This window comes from Cervus canadensis, chromosome 10 (assembly GCF_019320065.1).
Source record: "Cervus canadensis isolate Bull #8, Minnesota chromosome 10, ASM1932006v1, whole genome shotgun sequence".
NCBI classification, from domain to species: Eukaryota; Metazoa; Chordata; class Mammalia; order Artiodactyla; family Cervidae; genus Cervus; species Cervus canadensis.
This window is the reverse complement of record NC_057395.1, coordinates 51,353,843-51,365,797: the sequence shown is the minus strand read 5'-3', so window position 1 is coordinate 51,365,797 and position 11,955 is coordinate 51,353,843. Positions and strand designations below refer to the sequence as shown.

The following is an 11,955-nucleotide window of genomic DNA, read 5'->3' as shown; positions in this document are numbered from 1 at the left end:
AGCACTTGTTTTACGCAGTCCAGTCTAAGCAAAAACGGCTTGGAGGCAGAACCATCCAGATACCTCAGCAGAACTTCATGTGTTTGATTGTGGGGGTCTGGAGAGAGAGCTTCTCCAGTGATACAGACCCCTCTCTACAGTTACCAGGCAAAGTCCTCTCAAACTCAGCCCCTAGGAAGATTATGGGGAGTGATAGCACACGTGATAAGCACCACACTGAAAGTATTACCCACACATGCACACATATAAGTTCAACACTTTACCTTGCTTTCATTTATTCTACAAGACCGCCCTGAGATAGGTAATCCTGCCCCATCTTACGGAAGAGGATTGAGGACTGGGGAGCAACTAGGCGGCAAAACTGGGATTTGAAACCATATTGGACATTTGGAAATGTTAGAGCTTCTCCTTGGCTGTTGTGACAGAGGAGGGATGACTCAGCCAGACCTGAAGCCGGGCCCTCTGAGCAGAGGCTCCTGAGGCAAGGCCCCTGGTTTGCCCTGCAGTGAGGACTGGAGGACGGATGAGAAGCATGTGGCCATTGGGTTGGAGGGATTGAGAAAGAGCCTTTGGAAACCCTGCCCACTGAATAGTGGTCAGCAATTCCTGAATGGTCACTGGACTGAAGAGAAAGAATGGAATTCTCCCTTTGGCAATTCTGCCATGGAAGAACTGCAAACTGGAGACCCCTGGCTCCCCAGTCAGCTCTGTGGAGGCCTTCCCTACAGTCAATGAGAAAGCCTTCATGGCTCTCCAGGCTCCCTGCCTCTAGCGTCTGCACTTCAGTGCACTTTGGCTTCATACCCCAGCAGCATTACCCAACACTGAGGGCATTACCTTTCTTCCTGTTGCCCTCATTAGTCTAGATGGAAGACGAAGGAGGAAACCAAAGCCGAGAGAAGGCAGACCTCCCTGGAACTTTCGACTTTCCCCTCTTTGACACCCCTAGGGCTGTGTTTAAAAAGAGTGAGAGACTCAAGCTTGGTAAGATGTTTCTTTTTCCTCCCCTACCTAATTGTAAGTTTGTGAAAATCCCACATGCACGCATGCTAAGTCGCTTCAGTCGTGTCCAACTCTGCGACCCTTTGGACTATAGCCTGCCAGGCTCCTCTGTCAGGATTCTTGGGGATATAAATCAAATTGTAAAAGAATCATTTGTTATACTCACCACTTAGAGAATTTGAACAGGATAAAACAGGATGGTTTGTCTGCTCCACAATGTCTAGGGCATTAGCTGGAAGACAAAGTATGGGGGTGACTTGACAGCTAGGAACTGGAATATGAAGGCTCGGCAACTCACGTCTGGCAATTGAAGCTGGTTGTTGACTGGAACCTTAGTTCTGTCAGCCAGAACACCTGCCTCAAACACCAGCAGCCAGGTCCCAAGGGCAGCATCTGAGAAGAGCCAGGTAGAGTTGTACTGCCTTCGCTAACATGGTCTTGGAAGTCATAGTATCATATCTGTCATATTCTGTTTGTCAAGGCAGTTATATGGGCCTGCCTTACCCAGTTTCAAGGGGAAATAGATTCTGTCTCTAGATAGAGGAGTAGCAAGGCTCTGGAAGAGTATGTAGAACTGGAAATGTGGCCAATTTGGGGAATCACAATCTGCAGAGTATATCAGCCTTCTCTCAGAATCAGCAGACCCCTCTAGGGAAAGGACGAGATTTCCAATACTGAGGTCATTCTGGGATTTTTGTTTCCTCCTCAGTCTTGGCACAACATTTCTTCCCTGCCCTGGTACCTCTTCACTGCTTTTTTTATCCATGCCACGTGGCATGTGGGATTCCAACCTATGCCCCCTGCAGTGGAAGCACAGAGTTCTAACCACTGGACAGCTGGAAATACCCTTCAATGCCTTTAACAAATATTTTCTCCAGCTTTTCTAAGTAGAAAAAGGGCTGGAACCATCAAACTCAGTCCTGTTTTTCTGGAAGGGAGGCCCTGGGCAGTGCATTTAGAAGCTACACAATGAAAGCCTATGTTAGGACTTTGCTGGCTGTCCAGTGGTCAAGAATCTGCCTTGCAATGCAAGGGATGAGGATTTGATCCCTGGTCAGGGAAATAAGATCCTACATGCCGTGGAGCAACTAAGCCTGTGCATCACAACTACTGAGCCCGCATGCTCCAGAGCCGGAGCACCACAACTAGGGTCCTTGCATAGCACGAAAGATCCCGCATGACACAAGGAAGGAAGATCCTGTGTGGCACAACTAAGACCCAATGCAGCCAAATAAAATAAAAATAAAACTCAGCCTGCATTAGAAAAAAGCCTATGTCCCCAAATATGCAGCATATTAATGTGCAGTGTGCAAACATTAAGCATTGTACACATTAAGTTTTAGAAATACATGAGAAATAACAATGACGACTGTAGAAACTGATTACAACTTTATAAAAAGTGTGTATGCATGTGGAGGAGCACTGGTATTGTCCATGAGGAGACTTGTTTGAAAATTAAAAGGAGTTTTGTAGATTTTCTTATAAAGTTAAACCTGATTCTCCCCTGCCAACATTTTATCCTGAAAACTTTCAAACATACAGCTAAATTGAAAGAATTTACAGTGAACACCTGTATACCCATCACTTAGATTCTACAATTAAAATTTTACTATGCTTAATTTTCATATATCTGTCTATTCCTCTATCCATTTTATTAATCCATGTTATTTTTGACAAATTTCAAAGTTGCAGTCATTAGGTACTTCCCTCTAAATACTTCAGAATGCATTTTGTTAACTAGAGTTCATTATCTGTGTGCAATTTTTTTCTTTTCAGACCAAAAGTATATAGTTCTCATCTCATAAATGTACATTTGCTGAGTTTTGACAAATCTATACACTTATGAATGGTTGTGGTGGGGGGGTGGTCAGTCACACCGTTTGGCATGTGGAATCTTAGTTCCTTCAGCAGGGATCAAACCCACACTCCCTTCCAGGGAAGTCTCTAAATAGTGATTTTTTTAATTTAAAAAGAGAAACTAGTTCAAGCCTCACCTGCAATACAAAAATAACTAGGACTCCTTTTTCAAATCTTGGTTTCTTAACTATGCTTGGTGTAAAAATGCCTCCTCTACCCTGAGCAGTTTGCACAGCAGGCCTGGGCCTGACTCACAGGAAGAGTCATCTTGGCCAATGGATGGAACTAGAATTGAGCCTTGGCCCAGGATTTGGGGCCTGAGGGTAGTGAATCTGGAAACATTTCTACTGCTTTAGGATATCAATGGCAGTCCTGAAGTGGAAATTGGGGCAAAGGCTCCTGTAAGCCACCTTCTCAGGGTGAGGGGGCTGCAGTTTCTTTAGGTACTGAACTCCAGCAAATGACCCTTAGGAAAAGAAAAGTGAATGGCCTGCTAAGTCCCTAGGCTCTTATTTACTTCAACTTTCTATCATACTGTCTTGCTTTATTTTCATTACTGCATTTAGGAAACTTTCTTGTTCACTTGTTTATTGTCTGTCTCCCCATCTAGACTGTAAGTTCCTAGGAGCAGAGACCTTTTCTATCTTACTCCCTGGCTGTGTCCAGCACACCATCAGCACTCAAAAAGTATTTGTTGAGAGAATGATTAATTGTTCCATTGACTAGATGAGGATAGGAGGCCATGAGAGGAGAAGTGACTTGCCTAAAGAAACAGGAATCCTTTACTCTGTCCCTCCAGCACTCCTTCTAGTCCAGTCCTCCTCTCATGAAACCTGTGACTTTTGGGGCACCTGTGTGGTGACTGACAAGTGCCTACCACTAGGTGTGTGCTCCTGTGGGCTGGGACTAAAGCAGCATCTGGAGCAGAAGGCTGCCTCCCTGGCCTCTCTCAGTTCCTCTCTTCTCTCTGAAGATAGCCCTTTGCCTTGTGGTGATGGGGGGCGGGGGCGGGGGCGCTGTGGATACCCTGAGCATCAGGTAGGATGGGGAATATGGACAGGTCTCCACAGCTGGGCAGCTGAGGATAGGACTCTGTCCTCTCTCATTGAAAATAGGGTATGTGTGGTCACCAAACTGAAATTTCCTTCTCAGGGTCTCCAGGATGGAATATGCAAGGCTCCTTGGTGTGAGGTCCTGTTACCTCTGCACACACCCCACACATGCTCTGACCCCACTGCAGCTGTCTCCTGGAGAGAAGGAAATGCATTTCCTAAGAATGGGCTACTTGCCAAGCTGTACATGCCTGTAATTCTTCATGCAGCCTTGGGAGGTTCCAGGAAGAGTAGCAGAGGGGGACTCAGGTTAAGCAGCCAGTGGCAGGGCTTGAACTTCAGGACTCAACCACAGCATTTTCCCAAGTGTGGTCAGATTGGGTGGGGATCTTTCAGATGATCCCAAGGATGAATGCTTTTTATTGTAATAGCTATTTATTTCCATATAGATTAGGAAATATTAAGTAGCACATCAAACCCTTTTATGAGACTGTCCAGGTGTCTCCAGCACTCAATCATCATTTTTCCCAAGTTCAGGCTTTTTCACCTTTGCGTTCAGTGTGTGGATAGAGTGAGTTTTTCTACTTCCTGGGTAACTGAACAGTTGGTGTATAGAAAGTCCTGCCCTCCTTGGCTGCCCTTAGGCTCTAACAGGAGAGTTGGTGTGTGGGTCTTTCAGCTGTAGGATCTGTCCCTCGGAGGCGTCTAGGATTCAGTCATTTCACACCTCTGGGTCAGCCCCGCTGAGAGGTAGTGGGAGATACATCTCCCTCTCAAGGAGGGACTTTCCAGCAGCAGAGGGGATGCCTCGAAAGAGGCCCGCTGCACCCCATATTCCCAGGCCGTGACTCTGGTCAGCACACACTGATTCTACAAATACAGGCAGCAGGGTGCATACTGTCCCAAGTTGACGCCCCAACTGCTGGCTGTGGTACGGACTGGAGGTGCTAGAAGCACCAGCCTTGTGAAAATGGCAGCTCATGTGGGCTCCTTCTCCTTTGCTGAAATGTCCCCTCCAAGAAAAAGGATTACTACCAGGAACAGACCCTTCCCTCGGGAGCGCTGAACGTGGGACTCTGCCCAGCCACGGATGGGAGAGGGAGGCTGGCCGCCGCTCACTCCTGGCAGCTCAGGCTGCGGGTCAGGAATGAAGGCTCTCCCAGGAAGCTGTGCTTGCACACTGTTGAGAATGTCTCCCGCCTACGGACTTAATGGTCACTCCTGAGCGGGTCAGGCTGCGTCCGAGGGACCCTGCCTGAGGACTACAATCTGGGGTGTCTCACTCGCCATCCACCACTACTGTGTAATCTGCCTTCAGCGATTCCTTAAGTCCTGCAGCCCGGGAAGCCACTTGCTGGGCATACCCACGGATGGCTTTGAGGTGCTCACGCGCGGGGGAGAGCGCTGGGGAGGAGGTCCGCGCCTCCCACCGGGTCCCAGTCCCCGACCCCAGAGGGAGACGCGTCTCCAGGTCCGCTCGGAGCTTTGAGCCTCTCTTTCCCGGCCAGATCTGTCGCAAACACCCTCCGCAGAGCACCGTGTGTAGTGTTTTCTACCCAGCTCGACGCGAGTCAGGCCCGGATACGCGCATCTGGAAAGCCGCGATTTCCCTTGGGCTCGGGTGGGGATGGCGTGGGCTGACTTCTTAAGATGACAGCCACGGTGCTAGGCGTCTTCCAGGGTCTATGCACGTTCCTCTCCTTCACCACCGAGAGCCTCTGTCTTTTAAATACATTGCAGCAATTAAAAAGCAGAGGGAGGGGGGAGTTCTAGGGAACCCGTTTGGAGAGAGTGGAAAGATTTTTGAGCTCCAGTTCTCCCCGATCGCTAAACACTGGTGTAACTTGTGTTTGGTCTCAGTTTTCGCATCTGTAAACTGGGAAGAAGACCTACGTCCAGGTGGGACTGTAGAGAAACGGAAGGTGTTGGTGCACAGTCGGCCGGTGCTCCCAGGGTCCTGTTTCCCCTAGGATTGGACCGCGGTGGGGGGACCGCCTCCGTGGTGGTCAGTGAGACCGTGAGACAGAGAGATCCGGGACTGCGCCCCAGGCCCGCAGGCTAGCGAGCTTTCGAGGCGCGTAAGGGCGGGGCCCACGAGGGCCAGGGGAACGCCCGTTCGATCTGGGCCAACCAGCGCCCGTCTCTGAACCGCCAATGAGGAAGCTCCTTACAGCCCAGGCCGGGTCGGGAGCGAGGCTGCGGCGAGTGCGGCGCTGACAGAGACGCGCGCGCGCGACCCAGCTCGGACCCCGGACCGTCGCCGCCATCACCGCCGCCTGCCCAGTTGCTCCTCAGCCGCTTCTCCTCGCCATGGAGGCGAGGCCGCCACCGCCGCCGCGTGGTTCCGAGCCGCGGGCCGGGCGGTGGCCCTGAGGGCGTGTGGCGGGCCGAGACGCCGTCGCGGCACCGAGGCGGAGCCGCAGTCCTCGACCCCAGCGGTCCCGCCCAACGCTGGACTCGGTGAGTGTTCACGGCCGCCGCCGCCCCGACGGGCTCCGGAGGTGGGGCGGCGGTTCCTGGGCGCGGGTGGGAGGGGTCCCCGGCCTGAGCCCAAATCCCTCTTTTCCGGGCAGGATCCATCCGGCTTCTCCAGGGATTCCACATCCTTGCGCTGTCCATGGGGCTGGGGCGGGGGAGGGGGAGAGTCCCCGGAAACGCGCCGGCCCAGGGGCCGACCCCGCTCCACAGCCTAGGAACTTTGCGTGCATCCTCCTGGGGCCGGGTCGCTGCCATAGTTCATTCTGAAAGAAGAAATTTGGACAGTGAGAACAGAATTTGCTCAGGTCCATTTAATGGGAAGAAAGAGGAGAACTCCTGGCATGAGAAAATTTGCTCTTGCAGTGACCCAACTTTTCTTTTCCCGGCCCCTCTCTTTTCTGTCCACTCCCTGCAGTTGAGGCTGCTAAAGAAGGAAAACGGGCTCAGAGCTGCCCAGAATTCAAAATGAGCCAATTGGGAATGTATGCCCCCTCCTTTTTACTTTCGTGAATAACACAAAGAATATCGTTTCTTGAAAAATTAGTTCCTAATTGTATTTCCTGAAGATAAAAATAATAATGGCAGAGCTGAGCCCAGTGTTGAGCTTTCTTTCTTTTTTTTTGTTTGAGGTCAGTGAATGATGTTTGTAAGACAGGAAAAGAAGAATATTTCAAAACCTCTCTAGGAGGGTGAATGCCTTTAGAAGCCTTTGCTCAGGGATCCCGGCTTTAGAACCAGCCCCATCTCCAGAAAGATCTCTTGCCACCTGCTTGCTGTTAGGCAGCTCTAGAACCAGAAGATGGTAGGTGAGGAGAGGACCGGTGGTGAAAGAGGGACGAACATTGTGTCCTACTGTTTGTGACCCCATGGACTGCAGCCTGCCAGACTCCTCTGTCCGTGGAATTCTCCAGGCAGTAATGTTAGAGTGGGAGCCATTCCCTTCTCCAGGGGATCTTCCCAACCCAGGGATCGAACCCAGGTCTCTTGCTTTGCAGGCAGATTCTTTACTGTCTGAGCCACGAGGGCAGCAAGCCCCTTGCCTGGCCACTCCTTTACAAAACACAGATCTGATGCTATCACTTGTTTACTTAAAACTCCCTTGCTTGCTTTTTGCCATAGGATGAATGAAGCCCAAAATGCCTTAACAAGTCGTACAAGGCCCTTGACAGCCTTACTTACTCTTTTATTTTTAGGTTAATCCTTCAATTCTCCTTCCCTTCATCCCCTTCTCTGGTCATTCAGAAATGCTTGCCTGCCTCTTTTCACATTTGGATGCTTTTGCTTGCTCTTTCTTCCCCATCTTTACCTGCTGAGCTCCACCTCTTTAAAGCCCTTTTCAGTTGAGAGGCTTGATGAGGGTAGGAGCTGTGTCTTGTTCAGCTGTTCATCTCCCATGTTGAGAGCTTCTTCCTCCCAATTGTCTTATAGGTCCTGTCCCATCTCTTCCTCTTATGTTTACTTCCAGGTACCCACTTCCTGAGAGAATCTTTCTTGAGTGTTTCCTGCTTGGCATGCAGCCAGGCAGATAGTATGTTGAAGCTAGGACTTTTAGTACCTTGATTCCCCATCTACTCATGTCCGTCCCATCCAGCCCCATAAGTAATTAGCAGGTAGGAACTGACAGGTCTCATATCCCACTGGCCTTCAATCTGCTTCACTGTCTCTGAAAGGCCAAAAGCCCCATGGTCTCTTTTTCACCTCTGCCTATCTGAAGTGCCATGCCTAACGGATACTCTGAGGCAGAGTGCAATCTAGGAGGCTGTTCACTGGGTACGTTTTAAATGCTGATTTACCATCTAGGTGAAATCCAGAACCAGAAAAGCCAATTCTCTGACTGAACTACATTCATGGTGTTCTATTTGCCGGACAAAGTGCTTTGGATACAGAATGAGGAGGTCACATCTTTACCTTTGAGGGGCTCACAGCTTAAAGCAGGACAGGTGGATACAAATACTTGTCACAGATGCTTTGAGGGTGTGATAATACCTTTTATTTGCCTTGTGTTAGGCTAGATAATAAATGCCTAACTCCTTTCTACCCTCTAATGGTGGCTAATTCCTACTAGACAAAGATGGAAACTGAGCCCATACAGTATGCTGGTGAAGGAATAATCAGGATCTGAATCTTGGCAATCCAGTTCCAGAGTATCTACCTGGCTGTATAGACAGCATTCCTTCTCTGGGTGGCCTGAGAAAACTTGACTGGGAGGAGGCCTTGGGTCATGAAGGATGGTTAGGAGTTTATGTGTGGTGGACAAGATACAGGCAAGAGGGAACAGCACAGGCAGGCTTGGAGGTGGAAGGAATCCATTGCCCTTGGGGAACAAGGAGAGGTTAAACATAGTTGGATTGGGTAGAGAGAAGGGTGGGAGATGAGATTAGGTCAGCTTGAAGGGCTGTGAGTGCTATGTTTAAGTTTGGGTGTGCATGCTCAGCCGTGTCCAACTCTTTGCAACCTCATGGACTGTAGCCCACCAGGCTTCTCTGTTTAGGGAATTTTCCAGGCAAGAATATTGGAGTGGGATATCATTTCCTACTCCAAGGGAGCTTCCTGACCCAGGAACTGAACCCACATCTGCTGCATCTCCTGCATTGGCAGGCGGGTTCTTTACCACTGAGCCACGTGGGAACCCCCAAAATTTGGGCAGTGGAGACTTTAAAGGAGGATTTTAGAGGCGGTCAGGGACTTGAGCAGACCAGGCTTTGGGAAAGTCACTCAGGGGCAATGTGGGGCCAGATGCTCATGCCCTTCCAATTTAAGAGGCAATGGCCAGGCCGCACAGAGGCAGAATCATGGCCTCTTAAACCCGGAGTGAGATCCACAGAGAATACTGCAGAGTTTTGAGAAAAAGATAATACTTAGGAGAAAAATTTCAGCCGTTTGAAAGTATGTAATAGAGAAATATCTTCTTTCTACCTGACTTCCCCAGAGATGGTTGAAATTTAGAGTGCGTGCTAAGTCGCTTCAGTCATGCCTGACTCTTTGCGACTCTGTGGACTAGCCCACCAGAGTCCTCTGTCCATGGGATTCTCCAGGCAAGAATCCTGGAGTTGGTTGCTATGTCTCCCTCCAGGGGATCTTCTGGACCAGGGATCGAACTTGCGTCTCCTGCCTTGCAGGTAGATTCTTAACGTCTGAGCCACCAGGGAAGCCCATTGTGCTTATTTATCCTCTCTCTAAAGATGTGAATGGAACTCAAATGAATCTTTATCAGGGTATATATCAGGATTGCCTGGGATGCTTTTCCACATGCTTTCCCTCACCTAACCTTCTCCCCCCATTTAATTTTATCCTGTTTCTTTCAATTTGCAGAGGGAGACATTGAGTCTCAGAAGGATAGAGTGACTTGTGCAAGATGGTGGGTGGTGGTGGTTTTTTTAAGCAGCCCTGTTATTTGTATTTGCCCAGCATCTTTCATTGGAAGTTCTCAGAGTTGATTTGTAAACATTGTTGCATTGTTTTTTCCACCTTCATGTGGAAAAAATGAGGTCCAGTGAAGCTTATGGGAGAGTTGACTAATTGGAAAAGACCCTGATGCTGGGAGGAATTGGGGCAGGAGGAGAAGGGGACGACAGAGGATGAGATGGTTGGATGACATCACCAACTCGATGGACATGGGTTTGAGTAAACTCCGGGAGTTGGTGATGGACAGAGAGGCCTGGCGTGCTGCGACTCATGGGGTTGCAAAGAGTTGGACATGACTGAGCGACTGAACTGAACTGAACTGAAGCTTAAGTTTTAAGCAAGAATTTGGCCAAATGTAGAGCCTTGTCTTTTTACTTCTTAACAAATGCCAAATCCGAAGAAATTTTTTTAGTGACTCTGAGTACAACAAAAGTAGCAATACTGTAACACTAACAATATAATTGAGCAACAAACCCATAAATAACCCAGCATTAAAATTTATTTTAATATATTCTCTATAGAAAAGAGAATCCATTAAATATGAAATTGTATGTACTTGAAATTCACATCTATTTGTATAGGCATAGATTTTTTTTATAGTTATTACCTTGTATAGGCATAGATTTTTTTTAATAGTTATTACCTTTTATCTGTACTTGGTAGGTAAAGTACTTGCAGAATATGATTTTTGTATTTTTTTTGTAATTTATTGATTTTTATTTTTGATTCTTCTAGGTCTTCATTGCTGGGTGTGGTCTTTCTCTAGTTGCAGAGAGTGGGGGCTGCTCTCTAGTTGCAGTGCAAAAGCTTCTCATAGTGGTTTCTCTTGTTGCAGAGCATGGCTATAGGGTGCGAGAGCTTAACCACGAATTCTTAACCACTGGACCACCAGGGAAGCCCTGATTTTTGTATTTTTGAAAAACATCAGACTCTTGACTCATTCTATTTATTATTTTAAATCACAAAATAGTCTATGCACTGATAACTATAGTTTGTACAATTGTTTTTTATTTTCCTTTTTTCTCTCCTTTTTACTATTATAAATGGTACTTCTGAGCACCCCTGAAACACTTCTGGATTATTTTCTTGGATTCTTTCCCTAAAATGGGCTCACTGTATCAGAATATGATTTAATTGCCGAATTGGTGTCTAGAAGGGTTGAACTAGTTTACAGCACCATTAACAATTTATGTGGCTCTATATCCTGACAGTATAACCAGTGCTATTAAATATAACCTAGAAATCAGTTTTGTTAATTAAAAAAAAGTAATAGTACTTTGAATTAGGTTTAATGTACATTTCTTCAGAAAAACTTTAGAAAACTAAATGAGCTTTAGTAGCTCATTTAGATTTTGAATTAGCTATTGTGCTGTGATATATATCATATCTAACAGTTATGTAGCTAAAGCCAACTTGTTTTTGAAGGACATAGTTTATGACAGAAATATTGAAGAAATTTAGGATAAGATCATATTAGTATGAAATAGAAAACTGGGTGCTATTCAGTAGAAAATATCAGACATTGTGCTGTGAGTTAGGGATACCCCAGAGTAATATGGATGTGTTTCACCTGCTAGCAAGGTAATGCTCAAAATCCTTCAAACGAGGTTTCAACAGTATGTGAATCGAGAACTTCCAGGTGTATAAGCTGGATTTAGAAAAGGCAGAGGAACCAGAGATCAAATTGCCTACATCCATTGGATTATAGAAAAGCCAAGAGAATTCCAGGAAAATATCTACTACTGCTTCATTGACTACACTAAAGCCTTTGTCGATCACAGCAAACTGGAAAATTCTTAAAGAGATGGTAATACCAGACCGTCTTACCTGCCTCCTGAGAAACCTGTATGCAGGTCAAGAAGCAATAGCTTAGAGCTGGACATGGAACAATGAACTGCTTCAAAATTGGGAAAGGTGTATGTCAAGGCTTATATATTGTCACCCTGCTTATTTAATTTATATGCAGAGTACATCATGAGAAATGCTGAGCTGGATGAATCACAAACTGGAATCAAGATTGCCAGGAGAAATATCTGTACCCTCAGATAGGCAGATAACACTACCCTTACAGCAGAAAGTGAAGAGGAACTAAAGAGCCTCTGGATGGGGGTGAAGGAGAAGAGTGAAAAAGTTGGTTTAAAACTCAACATTCAAAACGCTA

At 47.2% G+C, this 11,955-nt stretch overlaps 1 protein-coding gene across 3 annotated transcripts in view; it reads left to right on the top strand.

Annotated features, from left to right (window-relative positions):
• The first annotated feature begins 6,083 nt into the window (after positions 1 to 6,083).
• PTPRA (protein tyrosine phosphatase receptor type A) overlaps positions 6,084 to 11,955 on the top strand; it is a 164,100-nt gene continuing 158,228 nt past the window's right edge. For all 3 annotated transcript variants that reach the window (XM_043478397.1, XM_043478396.1, XM_043478395.1), the window contains exon 1: positions 6,084 to 6,371. The gene's annotated coding sequence lies outside the window, so the exon portion shown is untranslated. The remainder of the gene's footprint in view (positions 6,372 to 11,955) is intronic.